Source organism: Mastacembelus armatus, chromosome 18 (genome assembly GCF_900324485.2).
Source record: "Mastacembelus armatus chromosome 18, fMasArm1.2, whole genome shotgun sequence".
Classification (NCBI taxonomy): Eukaryota; Metazoa; Chordata; class Actinopteri; order Synbranchiformes; family Mastacembelidae; genus Mastacembelus; species Mastacembelus armatus.
In genome coordinates this window covers 19,442,602-19,464,968 of record NC_046650.1, presented here as the reverse complement: position 1 = coordinate 19,464,968, position 22,367 = coordinate 19,442,602, and the positions used below count along the sequence as shown (strand labels likewise).

At 43.2% G+C, this 22,367-nt stretch overlaps 1 long non-coding RNA gene and 1 pseudogene across 11 annotated transcripts; one reads left to right on the top strand and one right to left on the bottom strand.

The window, feature by feature from the left end:
* Positions 1–665: 665 nt before the first annotated feature.
* LOC113145958 (uncharacterized) lies at positions 666–22,289 on the bottom strand. 11 transcript variants are annotated; one of them, XR_004463314.1, is made up of 13 exons: positions 22,234–22,289; positions 19,042–19,182; positions 17,965–18,083; positions 17,590–17,786; positions 17,366–17,481; positions 14,623–15,573; positions 14,447–14,527; positions 14,156–14,361; positions 13,441–13,977; positions 12,173–13,317; positions 11,845–12,050; positions 11,378–11,684; positions 666–915 (listed from the first exon to the last, which is right to left on the bottom strand). It is a non-coding gene; the product is annotated as an uncharacterized LOC113145958 (long non-coding RNA). The 11 variants fall into 11 exon arrangements; XR_004463318.1 differs by having other exon boundaries at positions 12,173–12,280; positions 12,792–13,317; positions 14,156–14,495; XR_004463311.1 differs by having other exon boundaries at positions 14,156–14,285; positions 14,362–14,495.
* Positions 9,956–17,923, top strand: LOC113145948 (CST complex subunit CTC1-like; annotated as a pseudogene).
* Positions 22,290–22,367: the final 78 nt, after the last annotated feature.

Genomic DNA, 22,367 nt, shown 5'->3' with positions numbered 1-22,367 from the left:
AAAAAGCAATAGCGTGAATGTTTGCTGGATTCAACCCCTTATTATCTTGATACAGATTAATTTTTACTTTTCAAACAAAATGTCAAAAACATTCTGGTTTCAGATTCTCAAAAAAAAATTCTGTTTTTCTTCAGGGAATATGGTTTTTCATTGAATATGTTTTAGGGACTGTTGTTCAGACAAAACATTTAAATTGAAGACATCACCTCATTGACTGTAAACTGCAGTTTTCTCTATTTTCTAATGTGTAAATTATTTTAACTGAGATTAATCAATAAAGTAAAACATGTCATCTGAAAGCCTCAACATGTACACTGTGACAAACTGACTATAGAATTTACAGTAAATACCTGGCAAAAAAAGTTGCCAATAGTTTTGTACAATTTGCTTTTAATTACTGTAACAAGAACTACAGTATGTTACAGGATTTTGTTGTATGTAAATTACAGCAATATATTGTTTTTACAGGAAAACAATAATTAATTGTAATCTAGTTTACATTACCTTGTATTGTGTTCAAGTTACAGAAGTTACCTGACAACTAAAGTTGTCAATAAATACCTGGATACTTCACAACACAATATTTTGTTGTAGAATATTTTACAGTTTATTTCTGTTTTTTACAGTAACAGCTTGACAAATTCTACATATTGTTAAGTGTTTGAGACCCGACTTGCTGTTGAACCAAAATTCATCAACACTGCATTTGTTTCAAATAAAACCAGAGTCAGAGCTGCAGCCAAAAACATTTTTAAATTAAAACTCAATTTACAACAGGTTTCAGAACCGGAGGTTTGTATATGACTTAAGCTCAAAGTCCATTAATCACCTGAGCTGAGAGGAGACGAGAGGACTAACAGTTATTGGCAGCTTTGCATCTTGGGGCCACTGGTTGGGTTGATTCCAAAGAAACATCTGAAATCACAAAATCACATGACAAGAAACTTCTTAAGAAAACTGCTCACAGCTGCTAAACACAGTAAACACAGCTCTAACTAATCTGGGTCATCAACTAACTGGTACCACAACCTAGAGTCAAGTGTTTCAAGTCAAGTGCTCTGCCCCTGATTGGTCACTTTTGTCTTGCAGGCGTGTCGTGTTGTGTGTGTTGTGTGGTTCGTCTGCAGACTGGCGGCAGACTAGCTGTGGTTTGGCACACCTGGGAACCGGCTAGACTTTGAACGGTTCACTGGCTGCTGCATTCCGGTGCTGGTCGGGTACCTTTCTGTTTTGACCGGTGTTTGTTGCTATTTCCTGACTTAGCGCTCGTTGGCCTACCGGTTAGCTTAGCTAGCTAGTTAGCTTAGCTAACATGGCCTCTCCCTCTCTCCTGCTCGGTGTGCCACATGTTTAGTTATTCCTCTGCCTCCTTTAGCGATAATGATACCTGTAATAAGTGTAAGGTTCTGTTAGCCTTGGAGGCGAGGATCACTGATTTGGAAGCGCGGCTCCGCACCTTCGAACAAAAGCCAGCTAGCCTAGCCCCGTTAGCTGGTGTGGAGCCACCGAGCTCAGGGTCTGTTAGCGGTCCAAGGGCAGCTCCGGAGCAGCCCGGAGAATTAGCCTGGGCGACGGTCCAACAGAAACATACTCCTAAGCAGAAGCCCACGGCTCATCACCTGCCTGTTCACGTTTCTAATAGATTTTCCCCGCTCAGCGACACACCCGCTGAGAAACCGACTCTGATAATTGGCGATTCCATAGTCAGGAACGTGAAAATAGAGACACCAGCGACCATAGTCAAATGTTTCCTGGGGCCAGAGCGGGCGACATCGAGTCAAATCTGAAGCTGCTGGCTAAGGCTAATCGGAAATATGGGAAAATTGTTATTCACGTCGGCAGCAATGACACCCGATTACGCCAATCGGAGGTGACTAAAATTAATGTTGAGTCGGTGTGTAACTTTGCTAAATTAATGTCGGACTCCGTAGTTTTCTCTGGACCCCTCCCCAATCTGACCAGCGATGACATGTTTAGCCGCATGTCGTCGTTCCGTCGCTGGCTGTCTAGGTGGTGTCCAGCAAACGATGTGGGCTTCATAGACAATTGGGCCACTTTCTGGGGAAAACCCGGTCTGATAGCGAGAGACGGCATCCATCCCACTTTGAATGGTGCAGCTCTCATCTCTAGGAATTTGGCCGAGTTTATTAGCCGACCTAAAGCCTGACAATCCAGGGTGGGGACCGGGATGCAGAGACTCAGTCTAAAACGCCTCTCTGCAGTTTCCTTAGAGCCGCCGCCCCCTTTAAACCACATAGAGACTGTGTCTGCCCCTCGAACATATAAATCAAATAAATCAGAAGTTAACAGAAGAGGAGTTATTCATAAAAACTTAATAAAAATTAAGACCACTCCTCTTATTGAACAGAAAAACAGAACTGTCAAATGTGGATTATTAAATATTAGGTCCCTTTCTTCTAAATCTCTGTTAGTAAATGATTTGATAACTGATCACCAAATTGACCTACTTTATCTTACTGAAACCTGGTTACAGCAGGATGAATATGTCAGTCTGAATGAATCAACCCCCCTCAGTCATAAAAATTATCATGTTCCTCGAAGCACAGGTCGAGGTGGAGGAGTAGCTGCAATCTTCCACTCAAACTTATTATTAAACTTTCATCCTCAGAACAGTTATAACTCATTTGAGAGCCTCACTCTTAGTCTCTCACATACAAACTGGAAAACACAAAAACCAGTTCTACTTGTCATTGTGTACCGTCCACCTGTTCCTTACTCAGAGTTTTTAACTGAATTCCCTGACTTCCTGTCTGATTTAGTGCTTAGATCAGATAAAGTCATTATAGTGGGAGATTTTAACATTCATGTAGATGTTGAAAATAACGGCCTCAGCATTGCATTTAATTCTATATTAGATTCAATTGGTTTCATTCAAAACATTAATAAACCCACCCACTGTTTTAATCACACCCTTGATCTTGTTCTGACCTATGGCATCGAAATTGAACATCTAATAGTTTTTCCCCCAAATCCTGTTTTGTCAGATCATTCTTTGATAACTTTTGAATTTAAAATGATGGATCATGCAGCGTCTGGAAGAAAATTCCACTACAGCAGATGTTTATCCGACAACGCTGTTAATAAATTTAAGAAAATGATTCCATCTTTATTTGCATCTATGCCAAGTATAAACATAATGGAGGGCAGCTGCCTTAATCCTACTCCCTACCAAATTGATCATGTTGTTGACAGCGCTGTAACCTCACTGCGTGAAACGCTTGATTCTGTGGCCCCTCTGAAAAAGAAGTTAGTGATTCAGAGAAGACTAGCCCCATGGTATAATTTACATGTTCGTACCTTAAAGCAGGCATCACGAAGGCTGGAAAGGAAGTGGCGTTCCACAAACTTAGAGGAAATTTTTCTAGCCTGGAAAAACAGTCTATTAACATATAAAAAAGCTCTCCGTAAAGCCAGAACTGCATACTATTCATCACTAATAGAGGAAAATAAGAACAATCCCAGGTTTCTTTTCAGCACTGTAGCCAGGCTGACAAAAAGTCACAGCTCCGTTGAGCCCAGTGTTCCCTTAGCTCTCAGCAGTGATGAATTTATGAGTTTCTTTACAAATAAAATCACAACTATTAGAGATAAAATTCAGCAGATGCTTCCTATACCTGCAATAAATGAATCTTTTACTACAGTAGCTCTTGAATCATCTGTAGGACCTCAGTTATGTTTAGACTGCTTCTCTCCCATAGATCTCTCTGAATTTACATCAGTAGTTGCTTCATCGAAATCATCAATGTGTCTCTTAGACCCCATCCCGACTAGACTGCTTAAAGGCACCCTGCCATTAATGAACTCATCTTTATTGGACTTGGTAAATTTATCTCTAGTATCAGGCTACGTACCACAGGCCTTTAAGACTGCAGTAATCAAACCTTTACTCAAAAAGCCTAGTCTTGATCCAGGAGTCTTGGCTAATTATAGACCAATATCCAACCTGCCATTTATTTCTAAAATCCTAGAAAAAGCTGTTGCTAAGCAGCTATCAGACCACTTACACAGGAATGAACTATTTGAAGATTTTCAATCAGGATTTAGAGCACATCATAGTACAGAAACAGCACTGTTGAAAGTTACCAACGATCTTCTCTTAGCCTCAGATAATGGACTTGTTTCGATACTTGTCCTCCTAGACCTTAGTGCAGCATTCGACACCATTGACCACAACATCTTATTGCAGAGACTGGAGCATGTGATTGGTATCAGAGGAACAGCGTTAAAGTGGTTCCAATCCTATTTATCGGACAGATTCCAGTTTGTTCATGTCCATGATGAACCTTCCACACGAACAAAAGTTAGTTATGGAGTTCCACAAGGTTCTGTGCTAGGACCGATTCTGTTCACCCTGTACATGCTTCCTTTAGGATATATCATTAGGAAGCACTCTATTAATTACCACTGCTATGCAGATGACACTCAGTTATATCTATCTATTAAACCTGTTAACACAAACCAGTTAACCAGACTTCAAGCCTGTCTAACTGACATAAAGGCCTGGATGACCAGTAACTTTTTACTTTTAAACTCGGAGAAAACAGAAGTCATTATATTTGGGCCTAAAAATCTCAGAAATAACTTTTCTAAAATTATAGCTACTCTAGATGGCATAGCCCTGGCCTCCAGCACTACTGTAAAAAACCTTGGAGTTATTTTTGACCAGGACATGTCCTTTAACTCACACATAAAACAAATTTCTAGAACTGCATTCTTTCACCTGCGCAACATTTCCAAAATTAGGAACATCCTGTCTCAAAATGATGCAGAAAAACTAGTCCATGCATTTGTTTCCTCAAGGCTAGATTACTGTAACTCATTACTATCCGGATGTCCTAATATCTTAATAAGAAGCCTCCAATTAATCCAGAATGCCGCAGCCAGAGTCCTGACAGGAACTAGCAAGAGAGATCATATTTCTCCTATATTGGCTTCTCTTCATTGGATCCCTGTAAAATATAGAATAGAATTTAAAATCCTTCTTCTCACATACAAATCCCTTCATAATCAAGCTCCTTCATACCTTAAAGACCTCATAGTACCATATTATCCCAATAGACCACTTCGCTCTCAGAGTGCAGGTCTACTTGTGGTTCCCAGAGTTCTCAAAAGCAGAATGGGAGGCAGAGCCTTTAGCTATCAAGCTCCTCTCCTGTGGAACCAGCTCTCAGCCTGGGTTCAGGAGGCAGACACTCTCTGTACTTTTAAGGCTAGACTTAAAACCTTCCTCTTTGACAAAGCATATAGTTAGGGCTGGCTTCAGGCAACCCTGAACCATCCCTTAGTTAGTTATGCTGCTATAGGCCTAGACTGCCCGAGGACCATCGGTGCACTGAGCTCCCCCCCCCTCCCCCCCCTCTCTTCTCTCCTCCCACCTCATGTATATTCCACCATTGAATGTTACTAACCTTGTGCTCTCTCTCTCCCCTAGTTTGTGCTCTCTCCCTCCCTCCCTCTCTCTCTCTCTCTCTCTGTACCTTCTGCAGGTGTCCCTGGTCCTGGAGCTGTTTATCGCTGATGTGCAGTTACTGGCCCCACCAACTTGCAGTGTCTATTTGTTGTTTATTGTTGCTGTTCTTTTCTCTCTGCTCTATCCACTCACCCCAACCGGTCGAGGCAGATGGCCGCCCAAACTGAGCCCGGTTCTGCTGGAGGTTTTTTTCTTCCGTTAAAGGGAGTTTTTTCCTCTCCACTGTCGCCAAGTGCTTGCTCATAAGGGAATTGTTGGGTTTTTAGTTTTAGTTTTTGTAAAGTGCCTTGAGATGATTTGTATTGTGATTTGGCGCTATACAAATAAAATTGAATTGAATTGAATTGAATTGTTTCACTATCACATCTAAAACGTTATGCAGAGGGTAACAAACTTAAATGCTAAATGCTTAAATGCTCTATGCTAAATTAGCATAGAGCTCTGCCCCTGATTGGTCAGAAGTGACGCATGTCAAGTCAGCCGGCCAATCAGAGAAGAATTGGAGTAGTGACCGCAGAGAAGCAGCGCCATGGATGAAGATGAACTAGTTTATCTATGCTAAATTAGCATAGAGCTCATCCTGAATGTCAGAAAACAGCTATACACTTGGACACAATCACATAAATGACAAATATTCTCATCTCTAAATCGTCTTCAGTGATGTGTGAAACAACATAATATTGTTCTCCCCACAGAGCTGACTGTTGCTCCTCACATGCTCTGGTTCCTCCTTCAAACCTCCTTTTGCAACGTAATCCGATATTTACAGAATTTAACTGTTACAGCATCATCTACAATCACAACACAGTTTGCCTGTAATTTTGCAACATGTTACTGTAGAAAAATGCTGCTAGCTACTGTAATTATTTTGGACCCATGATGCATTGCGATGTACAGTTAAAGTCTGTAAAATGACAAAACAAGAAGTTGCTCAGGGCCTGTTCTTGTGCTGCTACGATTAGAGCCTCTGTGCTGTCTCTGTGCTGTCTCTGTGCTGTCTCTGTGCTGTCTCTGTGCTGTCTCTGTGCTGTCTCTGTGCTGTCTCTGTGCTGTCTCTGTGCTGTCTCTGTGCTGTCTCTGTGCTGTCTCTGTGCTGTCTCTGTGCTGTCTCTGTGCTGTCTCTGTGCTGTCTCTGTGCTGTCTCTGTGCTGTCTCTGTGCTGTCTCTCAGTCCAGCTCTTTCCAGACACTGGTAGGACTTTTATATATCAGACACTTCTTGTATCTGTCGGTGGTACATGCTGTGCAGGGGTTTGTCCTGCCATGATGGTTCTTGCTCCTCTTCCTCTGCATCAGGCATCTGTTGCCTGAGATGTTCACTAAGTATTCCATAAAGGTATATACAGTATCTGACAGAAGTGAGTCCACCCCTCACATCTTTGTAAATAATGTATTATATCTGTTCATGTGACAACACTGAAGAAATGACTCTTTGCTACAATGTAAAGTAGTGAGTGTACAGCTTGTATAACAGTGTAAATCTGCTGTCCCCTCAAAATAACTCAACACACAGGCATTAATGTCTAAACCGCTGGCAACAAAAGTGAGTACACCCCTAAGTGAAAATGTCCAAATTGGGGCCAAAGTGTCAATATTCTGTGTGACCACCATTATTTTCCAGCACTGCCATAACCCTCTTGGACATGGAGTCCACCAGAGCTTCACAGGTTGACACTGGAATCCTCTTCCACTCCTCCATGATGACATCACAGAGCTGGTGGGTGTTAGAGACCTTGTGCTCCTCCACCTTCCGTTTGAGGATGCCCCACAGATGCTCAATAGGGTTTAGGTCTGGAGACATGCTTGGCCAGTCCATCACCTTTACCCTCAGCTTCTTTAGCAAGGCAGTGGTCATATTGGAGGTGTGTTTGGGGTCGTTATCATGCTGGAATACTGCCCTGTGGCCCAGTCTCTGAAGGGAGGGGATCATGGTCTGCTTCAGTATGTCACAGTACATGTTGGCATTCATGGTTCCCTCAATGAACTGTAGCTCCCCAGTGCCGGCAGCACTCATGCAGCCCCAGACCATGACACTCCCACCACCATGCTTGACTGTAGGCAAGACACACTTGTCTTTGTGCTCCTCACCTGGTTGCTGCCAGACACGCTTGACACCATCTGAACCAAATAAGTTTATCTTGGTCTCATCAGACCACAGGACACGGTTCCAGTAATCCATGTCCTTAGTCTGCTTGTCTTCAGCAAACTGTTTGAGGGCTTTCTTGTGCATCATCTTTAGAAGAGGCTTCCTTCTGGGACGACAGCCATGCAGACCAATTCGATGCAGTGTGCAGCGTATGGTCTGAGCACTGACAGGCTGACCCCCCACCCCTTGAACCTCTGCAGCAATGCTGGCAGCACTCATACGTCTATTTCCCAAAGACAACCTCTGGATATGACGCTGAGCACGTGCACTCAACTTCTTTGGTCGACCATGGCGAGGCCTGTTCTGAGTGGAACCTGTCCTGTTAAACCGCTGTATGGTCTTGGCCACCGTGCTGCAGCTCAGTTTCTGGGTCTTGGCGATCCTCTTATAGCCTAGGCCTCTTTATGTAGAGCAACAATTCTTTTTGTCAGATCCTCTGAGAGTTCTCTGCCATGAGGTGCCATGTTGAACTTCCAGTGACCAGTATGAGAGACTGAGAGCAATAACACCAAATTTAACACACCTGCTCCCCATTCACACCTGAGACCTAGTAACACTAACAAGTCACATGACACCGGGGAGGGAAAATGGCTAATTGGGCCCAATTTGGACATTTTCACTTAGGGGTGGACTCACTTTTGTTGCCAGCGGTTTAGACATTAATGGCTGTGTGTTGAGTTATTTTGAGGGGACAACAAATTTACACTGTTACACAAGCTGTACACTCACTACTTTACATTGTAGCAAAGTGTCATTTCTTCAGTGTTGTCACATGAAAAGATATGATAAAGTATTTACAGAGATGTGAGGGGTGGACTCACTTCTGTCAGATACTGTATATGAATCTCCTAAAGTTGTATATAAGTGACCTCCAAACTTAAGACAAATGTTAGTTCAATCTGACGTGATGACTCTTAAGAACACAACCTTCTGCATCCTCGTACAGGTAATTATCGATGTGGTTCTGTCATTCAGTGTCATTTTACTACATTCAACTACTTGATAACAGAAAAAAATAATGAAAATAAAAGGTTTTATAAAATGCTCCACAAAAAAGGTCATTTATATGATAAAATGTGCTGGTGGTTTTGCATATATGAGCAAATCACCAACAGCTATAAACACTAGGACTGCAGAACATAGAAGTACTATACATGAGATAAATCAGCATAATCCTGTGGCTGTACATTTCACAGTCAAACCATTCTGTGTGTTCTCTGAGATATTGACATAAAGAGGATGTTAATATTCTGCTGTTAAAAAAAGAGCTTTTATATTTTCACTCTTCAGACCCTCACACTAAGAGACCTTAATCAAGAACATAACATTAAACATTTTTTATAAATGAAATATTTTAATAGGCCAAATAAAATCTGAGGAGGTTTTTAAGATGTGACCAGATGTTTTTTTATATGCCAAGAATTTTTAAATTGGGGTATGTGTAATGAAAAATTACAGTTTGTTATTTGTCTATATATATAATTTCATGTCCATACGTTGACTTTTGAAGTGTAATTGTACATTTTGTTTGTAACTGTGTACATTTGAACACTTTACATGGTAACAAATCTATGTGGGAAGCTTGTATATGTGTTTTTGAGATTAATTATATACATTTGTTTAATTACATTTTTGGTTTGCAACAAATTAATACTCTTAAGTGTTTCTGTTGCTCTAATTTCTGATTGATTTAACCTGTTTCCCTTTCAAAGCCCATTGGCTGTAGGTACAGTAATATATTAGGATGTGGCATTGGATTTTATAATATTTTGTAGGATTGTGACCTGAGGACGATCAATCTGTTCCAACTGCATCAACTGGGCCATGGACCAATACTTTACCCAGTCACACATTAGCCCATATGACAGTTTACACCTTGTGCTGATGTAAATATGTTGCAGTCTGAGAACTGGTCATTTAAAGTTTGTTTTCACACACAAAATATTGAGATTACAGTCAGATGTATATTTCCAAGTACTGCTTTTCAGGGGAAAAGACAAAACAGCACCACACAATATTATGCCTGAATATTAGTGCTCGACTGTACTAACCAACTATGTTCCTTTTACATTATTGTTGATGGCATCTGGCATCTTTTTTATTTTTTCAGTGGCCCTAATCCTCATCCACATTTATCATCAATGGTATTTACAATGATTTTACTGTAATGTGCTGTTTAGTATCTGAGGATAATCAATTCTACCTGATAAAGTTGGTAATAAACTATAAGGTACATAGGTACATCTAAATGTATTTAGAGTGAGTGTAATTTTCCTTATTGGTTATACATTAAAATTTAATTTATCAGAGTAACACACAGAAATTATAAGAACTTAACTCTAACTCATATTTGACGTATGATATTAAAATCATTTTAGTATTGTACATTATAGACAGGGTTTTTAATTTCACCATCATGTATATAAAGTAATTGCCCACAGTGTGAAGCACAAACACTTTCTATGGTGCTGAACACACTGACCTAATTGACCCTCCCCGGACACCGTAGCTGAACAGGAAGTTTAGAAGGTTTTTTGCGGGAGCGGTTCGTTAATAAACGAGAGGACTGAAAAACGACATATTTCATCCTTAATAAGTTATAAATTACTAACATCAGACTTCAGCGTTCAGGTTTATTGGACCCCATGGACATGGACTCCGTGCAGCTGTTCCTGGACCAGTTCAAACTCCGCAGTGAAGCCGTCAGTACAGTTTAGCGCTGACAGCAGGAACTCCGTACAGAAATATGTCAATTTAATCATATTTAGATTATGAGCCATAATAGAGATATGACAGTAGAAAATAAAACATTTTACAGTTACCAAGCGTTTCTGCTCAATTCGGCCTCAATTGATCCACCTACTATTAAAAACTACATATTGAAAACGGCAGTAAAAGAATCTTTTTAATCTAAAGTTAACATTTTCTAAGTTATGGCAACTCGTCACTGAAACTCGTGTCGGTGATTAATTTTCCTTTCTTGTTTGGTGTGTTTATAAATTCGGTGTACTCATAATTCACTTACCAGCTGCAGTTTAGCCCTGACTGATGTTTGTGTTTCTGAAGACACTGTACTGAGGCTGCTGTCAGACTTTGGTCCAGTTTTTAAATGAAGTTCTGTTCGTGTCTCAGTCATGAATAAACAGGTAAATGTTGGTCCTGCAGGAGACCACGTGGTTAAAGGAGATGTTCAGCTTCATCACACAACAGGTGTGTCCGATGTGTCCCGCCCCTTGTGCTGCTGACGAGTTATTGACAGGTGAGTCATCCAATCAGCTTTCAGTGTAGTTTCACAATGTAATACCTGCCTATAGGTAAATGAACCAGGCTAATCTTAGAGCGCAGTGAATATATAAGTTCAGCTGTTTTACTCATGTTAAAAAGGTCAAAGGTTACAATCAGGTATTAGAGCAGATGTTTACTGATGTTGTTTCAGGTGTGAGCTCTGACCAAGGTGTGTTTCTGAGTGTGTGTGTGGTGAAGAAGATTCAGGAGAACATGACAGTCACACACACGTTACCTGTCAGCTACAGGTACGACTGTCTGCAGCCTGTTTGACACCTGTTTGACACCTGTCCAATACTTGTCTGCTGTGTGTCCAACACCTGTTTGACACCTGTCCAATACTGTAACATTATTACCACATTATTGTCACAAACGTGTGTGTTCATATATTTACTGTGTTTATATTATATTTATTTATTGTTTAAAGCTGTACTGTATCTGTATTTTGTCACTGACCTTTGACCCTGCCTGTTCCAGGCCGGTGTCTGTCTTTGAACTGGTCTCCCAGCAGCACCTGGCCTGCGTCAGTAACCTGTCTTGGAGCACCAATCAGCAGCGAGCGTGGGCCAGGGAGGCGGAGCTCTCTCTGCCAGGACACCGGGCTCTGCCGCGGGTCAACCTGCTGCTGATTGGCTGCCTGAGAGAGGGGCGGGGCGGAGAGTGGAGGCTGACGAACAGCAGTGGGAGCATCAGGTGTGAGGTGAGTCTAAAAGGCTGTGTCCATCTGGACTGTCAGAGTGATTCGGGGTTTTAAAGGTTGGTCCTAAGGGTGGGGGGTCAGAGAGTCCAGAGTCATTAAAACTCTTTATTTGACTTAAACTATATGTTTACAGAACTGCTGCCTCCAGCATCCATGTGTAAAGGTTATAAATCTGTAAAACCTTTTAGCTTAACAGGTTTTTATTGTTTTTATTATTTTTCACCTGCAGCTGAACAGTTTAACACCTGTCTGTCTCTCTGCAGGTCCTGTCTCCCTCTCCTATGTGGCTAAATCGTCCCGTCTTACTCCCTCACTGGAACTACATCCCCCACAATGCCCTGGGGCAGGGTGAGGTTGGAGGCTGCGTGGAGCTGATTGGTTCTCCTGTGGTGTTGTGTCCTGGTCCTGAGCAGGGATTGGCTGCTGCCGCTGAAAAAGAGGCGGGTCTTAGCAGAGCTGTCAGTGTCAGAGAGGCTGCCGGTCTACTGCAGCACAGGTGGATCACCTGTCTGTCTATCTCTGTTTGACCTGTCTTTCTGTCTCTGACTTACCTGTCTGTCTGCGTTAGGGTCAGAGGTCAGCGGGTGGCAGTCTGTGGACAGGTGGGTTCAGTGAGCCCTCTGCTGGTCGTGGCAGGAACAAGCTTCTTCTGCTTCACACTGACAGACAACAGACACCAGTTACCTGTGCTCGTGAAGGTACGACACCTGTCTGTGACCTGTCTCTCTCACCTGTTTGTCTGACCTGTCTCGTCTCTCTTTTTCTCACCTGTCTCTCTCTCACCTGTCTGTCTGCAGGTCACCAGTAGACTGTGGTGGTCTCAGTGTGTGTGTGTTGGTGAGAGTGTGTGTGTGACAGCTCTGCGTGTGTGTGTCCTGGGAGGCTGGAGAGGAAACAACATCTTGTGTGTAACAGACCAATCACAAATACACACAGGCAACACACTGACACACACACCTGTGGAACACACACAAACACAGTCACAATCAGACACGCCCCTTCCCATGATGTCACATGACAATGACAATGAAGAGGAGGAGCCTGAGAGAGACTTTATCCAATCAGGTGTCAGGGTGAAACAGTCCAGGGTCATCAGTTACCAGGTGAGATACAGATGATACTCAGTCCTGATTGGTTGTCAGAATGTTTTCATTTTACCTGCTGAGGTACCTGTGTAATAAGCTCCGCCTCTCCCCTCTGACAGGGCATGGTGACTGAGGTGGTAAATGAGGGGGCGGGGCTGTATGTGATTGACAGGAAGGTGGGTCTGTGCCTGGCCTATCAGCCGACTCTGAGGAGGAGACTGAGAGCAGGAGACTGTGTGGAGGTGAGTCTGAGTCCAGGTGTGATCCCTGCTCTGTGAATGTCGAGGTGTTAATAATTATAATTTTTTATCACTTTATAAATATATACGGAAATTCTTCATACAGTTTTATTGTTTTCTAAACACTGCAGCTCCATCACGTCCACTTCCTGTTCCGGCCCTGTCCTGACTTTCCTCCCAGCATGCTTTGCACCTGTCTGCGTTCCACCTTGAGGGTCACTTCCTTCAGCAGGGTGGGGGGGTCTCCACCTGACTCCACTTGCCCAGGTGATGGAGCATTACCACGGTTGTTGCTGGAGAAGAACGTGAGTGTGTCTGAGTACCTGTGGGCGTGTCACCTGAGCTCACAGCTGTCACACAGGTGAGTTTATGCTGCAGAGACACAGGACGATGTTATTATTAAACACACAGTCTGAACACACACTGAACATTATCACTGCTGGACTTTTGAATTGGTCCGACACAGGGGTTCCTAATAAACCGACTGAGTCTTACCCAGGGGTTCCTAATAAAGTGACCACTCTGTGTGTGTCTCAGTCTGGTTCCCAGTGTGTTGAAGCAGCAGTGTGTGTGTGTTGTCCTGGAAGCTGATGGACTTTGTGTGGAGACGAGGAAGAAGGAGGAGGGATATTTACTCAGAGATGTTGGACGAGCCTCATACCTGTCCCCTGACTGAGGTAGATACACCTGAAGTGTCTCTGTGTCTCCACAGGTCAGTGTTTGTGTCTTTAACATCTTTAACACAGTCAGTGTGTGGTGTGTGTGTTTCCACAGTACAGTGTCGACCCTGGCGTCCATCAGTACATCAGTATGTCAGAGCTCATCCAGTCTCTACAGTCCGACTGCTGGTCTTCAGTCTCTCTGAGCTCTCTGCTGCCTCCTGATGGATCCAGTCTGACCAGATCCCAGATCAATACAGCACTGTCCTGGTCCTTCAGGACTTTGACCCCTGACCCCCAGAACAATCGTCAGACTGGAGAGACTCTCAGGTAAACCCAGACTCAGGTAAACTCAGGACCAGCAGCCGCTCAGCTAGATGCAAACACAAACAAGTTTGAACTGTTTTTCAGAACAGGGACATTGACTGTGTTTCATGTTTTATAGGACAGAAACATTTTGTAAAAACAGAAATATACTGGTAGTACTGGATAAATTAACCAGTTAATACATGAGTATTTACTGACTACACACAATAAATGATACCTGTTACCTGTGTGTCAGGCGGCGCCCCCTGTTGTTGGTCGGGGTCCTGGAGCTTCCATCTCTGGCGTCTGAACACAAACAGACTCTGCAGCTCAGAGACTCCAATGGAGCTGTGGCCTGTGTTGTCACAGAAACCACTGAAGAAGAGGAGGGAGGTCAGAGGGCGGCATTCAACACCGCCTGGATTGGTACAACACACACACAAACACACACCTGCCCAGAGGTTAGAGGTCACAGACTGCAGGTTCAACAAATGTGTGTGTGTTCCAGGTTGTCTGGTGTGTGTGCAGCAGTTCACCATGGTAACAGAGAGATTCCTCCAATCAGATTTCCCCTCCTACCAACACCTGGATCAGGACAGGTTCATCACACACAAAAACTGCAGGTACACACACACACACACACACACTCACACATTAAAACACACATATGAACATGTTAAAATCTGTTTGTGTGTTTACCTGCAGAGTTTACCTGCAGTTTTCTCTGGACCACGTGCACATCCTGAGTCCATCTGTTGCTATGGTAACACACCTGAGACAGACAGGAGAGGGGCCAGCAGATGACGTCACAGACAGAAAGCAGATAGTAGAAGAAGAGCAGGAGGGAGGACAAACTGCAGGAAGGAAAAGGAGAAGAACAGGAGACACATCTGTTGCCACGACAACCCAGGCCTGTGTCTCCATGGTGATCAGGGTTGAGCAGAAAGAGGGTGTAGCCTGGAGGAATACAGGGGTGGAGCTAAAGAAAGAAGAGGTGGGGCTGACACTGAGCTTCTGTGTCCAAGCAGCTATGATTGGTCCAGTGGTCAGGTGGGGGCGGGACCCAAAGAATGGACCAATGACAGATAGAGAGGCAGAGAAGGACAAGGATGACAAGGTGAGACATACACCTATGTGGGTGTTAGTTCCAATGATGCACCTGTGATCAGTTGTTACCAGGTTATCTGTTGCTGCTGCTTTGCACTGGTGGTGCTGGTGTTCTCAGGTGTGTCGGCTCGATGGTTCCCCCTCCTCCAGCCTGGATGTTTCTATAGACTCATCGCTGCAAACACTCAGGTAAACACACCTGTGATGATGTCACTGAGGGGCAGGACTGAAGTCTCACCTGTAACAACTTGTAGCTCAGTGTATTTATCACCTCCATCACACCTTAACTCTACCTGAGGCAGCAGGGTCATGTTTCTGTGCAGGTGAACTCTGGGTTTGTATCAGTCGGATCCTGAGTTGAGCCTGACGTAGTTTTACTGCATCATCAGAATCCTGACAGCTGATTGGTCTGTGTGTCTGTCTATCAGGATCCCAGTGTTTTGATTGGCTGTGATGTTTCTGGGCGGAGTGGAGTGGAGCTCCACACTGACCACACCCTGCAGGTCAGATCTGATTGGAGGTTCCACACTCTGATATGTCCACTGCTGCTGCACACCTGCAGACAGGTAAAGACACACACATACTGTCATACTGCCTATATACAGTTTATCACAGATGAGATGAAGCCTCGTCTCTCTCTCGCTCTCTCTCTCTCTCTGTCTTCAGACTCTCTCGCCCTCAGTCCTGTCTGTCTCTCAGGTCCTGGACTCCAGGTGAACTGGTCCTTTACACACCTGTATTTCTAATTATACACAAAGACACACAGATTGATCATGAGGAGTAATCAATAACTCTCATATCTGTGTGTAGTTCAGAGCTGGTGTGTTTTCAGGGTCTGGTATCAGACAGGATCAACCTGAACAACAGGACAAGTGACACACATGCAGGTACAAACACACACATGCACAGGCATAAACACACATTAACACACACACACACACGGATAAATTATAATTTACTATCATTGTCATAGAAGAACTAACTTTCCTCAGCACACAAGAAAAAAAAAAAGTAAATTCCAGAATCAGGTCCAGATGAGACCCAGGTCCAGGTTAGAACCAGATTAGTCTTGGACCTTAGGGCCAGGGGATGCACTGATGACGGTCCTCACTGACAGACTGTGTATGTGTGTGTTCAGGTGTGCGTCTCACCATGTGTGACCAAACTGGGAGGAGTCTGCAGGTGTACCTGGACCTAAGCCACACCCCCTACCCCCCTGGCCTGTTGCCTGGCAACATGCTGTTGCTGTCTGGTTTCCACAGGAAACTGTCCAGGTAACACACACACACACAGTAACCTTAACCTTAACCCTCAAACCAGGTCTGAGCCCTCAGACAGACCTGTGAAGACGAGTCTGACCTCTGACTCCACCTGTGTTTACCTGCCTCAGGTCAGGAAGTGTGTACTGCAGCAGTTCACCTGTCAGCTCCATCACTGTGACCTCACTGGGAGACACCAGGTAACATGACTGATTGATTATCTATAATAATGATTGATCCACTACTAAAACACTGACACAGTTTCATCTGTGTGGTTTTGTTTCAGCTCTGCTCACCCTCCTCCTGCTCCCATCATGCACCTGGGCCTGTGGGCTCTCAGCAGGGAGCAGAGGTGCATTGTGGGTCAGGTCAAAGGTCACATGATCTGTTTCCTGTTCCTGCATCTGCAGTGGAGCTGCTCAGTGTGTGGCAGCGACTACACACAGGTATGTATACTGCATATGTAGTACACTAATGTACACACAGGTACACCCAGGTTCAGATACTAGTACTACCAATATACACAGGTAACTCTACTGCAAATGTACACAGGTTATATATTGAATTATGTGTCTATTATAGTTTGTGTTAGTTGTTATTTATGTTTATTGTTTATATTTACTACAGTTTGTTTACTTTCCATCCTGTGGTAAACACCTGACTCTCTCTCTCTCAGTCTTGTTCCAGTTCTCAGTGTCGTTCGACCTCCTCATTGTTTCAGTCCAAAGCAAAGTAAGAACCTGGACCTGCAGCCTGGTCCGCACTTCATGTCTGTGTATTGATCAGTGATTGATGATGTATTGATCAATATCTTAATTGGATTGGTGATTGATGATATATTGATCCATATTTTAACTAGATTGGTGATTGACGACGGCACAGGTGAGGCTCACGTCTGGTTCTCAGGTGCTCTTGTTCGTCCTCTGCTCAAACTGACTGATTCTCAGTGGGAGGGGCTTCAGAGGGCGCTCAGGGTCAAGGGTCATATTAGAGTATACCCCCAGGGGCGGAGCCTGGTCAGTACCACTTCCTGTTTCACACTGTTTCTGCAGACAGTTAACTGTTTACCTGTGTGTTTACTTTGTTTACCTGTGTCTCTGTCTCAGGTGTGTGACCCTGACTGTGACGACCCTCTCCTCCACTTCCTGTTGTGCATGTGCAGCACTGATGTTGTGGGTCGTCCCATCTCACTCACCTGCAGGAAACTGAGCAACCAGAGACCAGAGGGTAACACACACACACATACAGATATTAAAACACACACAGACATTAAAACACATCAAAACACACCTTAAAAAATAAGAGTCCACTACCTGGATGGGAATTATCAGAATCATTTGTCCTGGTTTAGTGAAACCACACCTGAAGATCATGTTTGCTTGTTTGTTTGTTGTAGAGCTGCGGAGGTTCAGTCGAGGAGACGGAGACTTCATGACCAGGATGGTTCCTGCTCTACAGCTCAAGTGTCTGCACATCCACACTGACTGATCTAAACCTGTTTGTGTTGACACTGAAGAGTTTGATGTACAGAACAAACAGTTTATACTTTAATATTCAGTTGTAAAGAGCGTGGTGTTGTTTTGTTTAATTTTAATGTTGAACATTTTAATTATATTAAATTAATAAAGTGAAGTTAATTAATGTTAATTAATTCTCCAGGCTGAGCTCTTATTTCACAGCACAGTTACCTGTCGGCAGGTAAAACCACAGTCCACTGTTAGTATTAGTGTTGTTTAACGATGATCCACTAGGGGGCGTCTCAGCGCCTTCACTTTATTCTCTGCTCTTCAACAACAACAAGCTTCACCTGGAAACAGATGAGACAAAATAAACGCAGCAGCTGTTTGATCACATGACTCCTGATTCATAAACAGGAATGTGGAAAAGAAGTGAAGAGACGTGTGCAAGCAGGTTGGAACGGGTGGAGGAAAGTGTCAGGTGTGATGTGTGACAAAAGAGTGTCAGCAAGAATGAAAGGAAAGGTGGACAAGACAGTGGTGAGACCAGCAATGTTGTCTGGTTTAGAGACAGTGGCACTGAGACAAAGACAGGAGGCAGAGCTGGAGGTAGCAGAGCTGAAGATGTTGAGGTTCTCTCTGGGAGTGACGAGGATGGATAGGATCAGGAATGAGGACATCAGAGGGACAGCTCATGTTAGATGTTTTGGAGAAAAAGCCAGGGAAGCCAGATTGAGATGGTTTGGACATGTTCAGAGGAGGGACAGTGAATACATTGGTAAAAGGATGCTGAGGTTAGAGCTGCCAGGAAGGAGGCCTAGAGGAAGACCAAAGAGGAGGTTCTTGGATGTAGTGAAGGAGGACATGAGGATAGTTGGTGTGGGTGAGGAGGATACAGAGGATAGGGTTAAATGGAGGCAGATGATTGGCTGTGGAGACCCCTGAAGGGAGCAGCCCAAAGGAGGAGAAGAAGAATTATCTGCCCAAATGATCATTAACTCAGACTAAACCTTAATAATCCACAAGGGAAAGTGCAGTTTAATAAAGTTTAGTCTAACTAGTTAAACTCTTTACACTGTCACATTGACTTTGGACTCATAGTGTAAATGAATTAACATTTATTCATCAAAGATTTAAAGATTTCTTCAATGTCTGGACTCTGTTTGGACCAGTCTTTAGTCCAACAAATTAACTAATCTGGACACTGTGTGTGACAATAAACAGTAAAGTGTCAGTGAACTGCACATAAACCAGCATCATAACCAGAGACTCCAGGACACAGTGTGTTTATATCCTCTCCCCACATACTGAGATAAAACTGCTTCAGCTGCTCCAAACTGTTTCTCCTGGTAACTGATGACTCTTCAGCAGCTCTGCTCCTGATTGGCTGCTGCTGCTGAACTGAAATAAACAGTGGGGACTTTACAGAGCCGCTGCTGCGTTCAGGAGCTGCAGGAAAACAAAGTGTCCTCATATTAAAACACAGCTGATCCTCAGTGTCAGAGGTGAGCGTAGAGAATTCCTGGTTTTACAGAGATGCCTGAAGGCAACATGTGGTCAGACTGGTTTGGTGGTGAACACAAACTGTCCCAGTTCAACAAACTGGGGAAACTGGTTTTAGATGTTTTTACTAAGAGACAGAGAATAAAGTACTGAATAAACTACTGCTGTCAGTACTGCAGTCTTTGGTCTTTGGCTGGTTCTGAAGAACATGGTCTGGGTTTGCTGAATTACTTCTGTAGTACAGCCACAGTTTTTAAACTTTGACTTTATGGTGATGAGGAGGCTAGGACCTTCTTCACATAGGGTTAGGGTTCACATATTTTCTACTGAGATATTGTCATTTTAAATCTAGTCCCATAGGCTCATTAGGTGAGCTATGTAAACCAGGTGAGAGTCGTTATGAAATTATACAATTTGACAGATTCACTTTCAACCAGAAATGATTTAGTTTCACTTTCGGCTGAAATAAAAGAATGTGGGTCTGGACCCCCTGAGGCACTGACTCGTTCTTAACATTTTCAGTGTCAGTCCCAAGTCTTTCTACAACTGGCTTTGCTGTTTACTCTGTTCAAAACTATGAACAGACCTGGTGATACCAGTGTATTCTCATGTTTTTACAACAGAAACCACAACAGTCCTTCACTAGCGTCTCTACCACACACATCATATCCTTCGTTTCTCTGATTGGTTGATTCTGCATCAATGTGCCCGCCCCCTGGAAACTGATCTCAACCAAACAGATTCAGACTAATAATTTGTATATAATAGTTAAAGTGCTGGTCTGGCTGGGCAGGTTGGCACAGACAGTTTTTCCACAGTTGGAAAGAACATTTCTGTACTAGTGACAGTTTTAACATACTTACATATTATTACCTTGAATTTGATATTATTAAAATTATAACATCATTAATTTAGACATGTCTTTTATTTAATCTATGATTGACAATGGACAGGATGACCTGTTGGAAATTTAATAACTTACAGTGGGTACGGAAAGTATTCAGACCCCTTTAAATTTTTCACTCTTTGTGTCATTGCAGCCATTTGCCAAAATCAAAAAAGTTCATTTTATTTCTCATTAATGTACACTCAGCACCCCATCTTGACAGAAAAAAACAGAAATGTAGAAATTTTTGCAAATTTATTAAAAAATAAAAACTGAAATATCACATGGTCATAAGTATTCAGACCCTTTGCAGTGACACTCATATTTAACTCACATGCTGTCCATTTCTTCTGATCCTCCTTGAGATGGTTCTGCTCCTTCATTGGAGTCCAGCTGTGTTTAATTAAACTGATTGGACTTGATTAGGAAAGGCACACACCTGTCTATATAAGACCTTACAGCTCACAGTGCATGTCAGAGCAAATGAGAATCATGAGGTCGAAGGAACCGCCCAAGGAGCTCAGAGACAGAATTGTGGCAAGGCACAGATCTGGCCAAGGTTACAAAAGAATTTCTGCAGCACTCAAGGTTCCTAAGAGCACAGTGGCCTCCATAATCCTCAAATGGAAAAAGTTTGGGACGACCAGAACTCTTCCTAGACCTGGCCGTCCAGCCAAACTGAGCAATCGTGGGAGAAGAGCCTTGGTGAGAGAGGTAAAGAAGAACCCAAAGATCACTGTGGCTGAGCTCCAGAGATGCAGTAGGGAGATGGGAGAAAGTTCCACAAAGTCAACTATCACTGCAGCCCTCCACCAGTCGGGGCTTTATAGCAGAGTGGCCCGACGGAAGCCTCTCCTCAGTGCAAGACACATGAAAGCCTGCATAGAGTTTGCCAAAAGACACATGAAGGACTCCCAGACTATGAGAAATAAGATTCTCTGGTCTGATGAGACCAAGATTGAACTTTTTGGCGTTAATTCTAAGCGGTATGTGTGGAGAAAACCAGGCACTGCTCATCACCTGCCCAATACAATCCCTACAGTGAAACATGGTGGTGGGAGCATCATGTTGTGGGGGTGTTTTTCAGCTGCAGGGACAGGACGACTGGTTGCAATTGAAGGAAAGATGAATGCAGCCAAGTACAGAGATATCCTGGAAGAAAACCTCTTCCAGAGTACTCAGGACCTCAGACTGGGCCGAAGGTTCACCTTTCAACAGGACAGTGACCCTAAGCACACAGCTAAAATAACAAAGGAGTGGCTTCGGAACAACTCTGTGACCGTTCTTGACTGGCCCAGCCAGAACCCTGACCTAAACCCAATTGAGCATCTCTGGAGAGACCTGAAAATGGCTGTCCACCAACGTTCACCATCCAACCTGACAGAACTGGAGAGGATCTGCAAGGAAGAATGGCAGAGGATCCCCAAATCCAGGTGTGAAAAACTTGTTGCATCATTCCCAAGAAGACTCATGGCTGTACTAGCTCAAAAGGGTGCTTCTACTCAATACTGAGCACAGGGTCTGAATACTTATGACCATGTGATATTTCAGTTTTTCTTTTTCAATAAATTTGCAAAAATTTCTACATTTCTGTTTTTTTCTGTCAAGATGGGGTGCTGAGTGTACATTAATGAGAAATAAAATGAACTTTTTTGATTTTGGCAAATGGCTGCAATGACACAAAGAGTGAAAAATTTAAAGGGGTCTGAATACTTTCCGTACCCACTGTATGTATAATTATTGTGGAAATTTATTCTGTGCAGCCAAACTTTAGTCCAGAGCAGGTCATTGATCCCAGTGATGGATCAGTTAGTTCAGTCCTGTTAGAAATTATTGTTTTCCAGTCTTTCCATGGTCTCCTGTAAATATGTGGCATCACTTTAATTTAGTCACCCACGGATCGGATCCGAGCCGATTTTTGTATGTCCAGATATGTCACAAAAAGATCGTCGGAAAATATGGATACAGTCTAATAAATTTTATGTCTAATAAAACCTTAAAGTCTCACGATTCAAATGGTATAAAGCAATTTAGGATCGAATAATCACAGCGACTACAGTTTCTTAATATTTAACAACAGTAAACATACAGTACAAAACGCCGCTCTTTACCTTTCTCTCGTGTAACTTCATAGGTGTACTCAAACATGGAGTGCCGCATATCGTTCTGTTCGTTAGAATCCATAGAACAAAGTGCACCCATGTTTTAGTCCAAAAAGACGTAATATTGTACAGTAAATCCATAA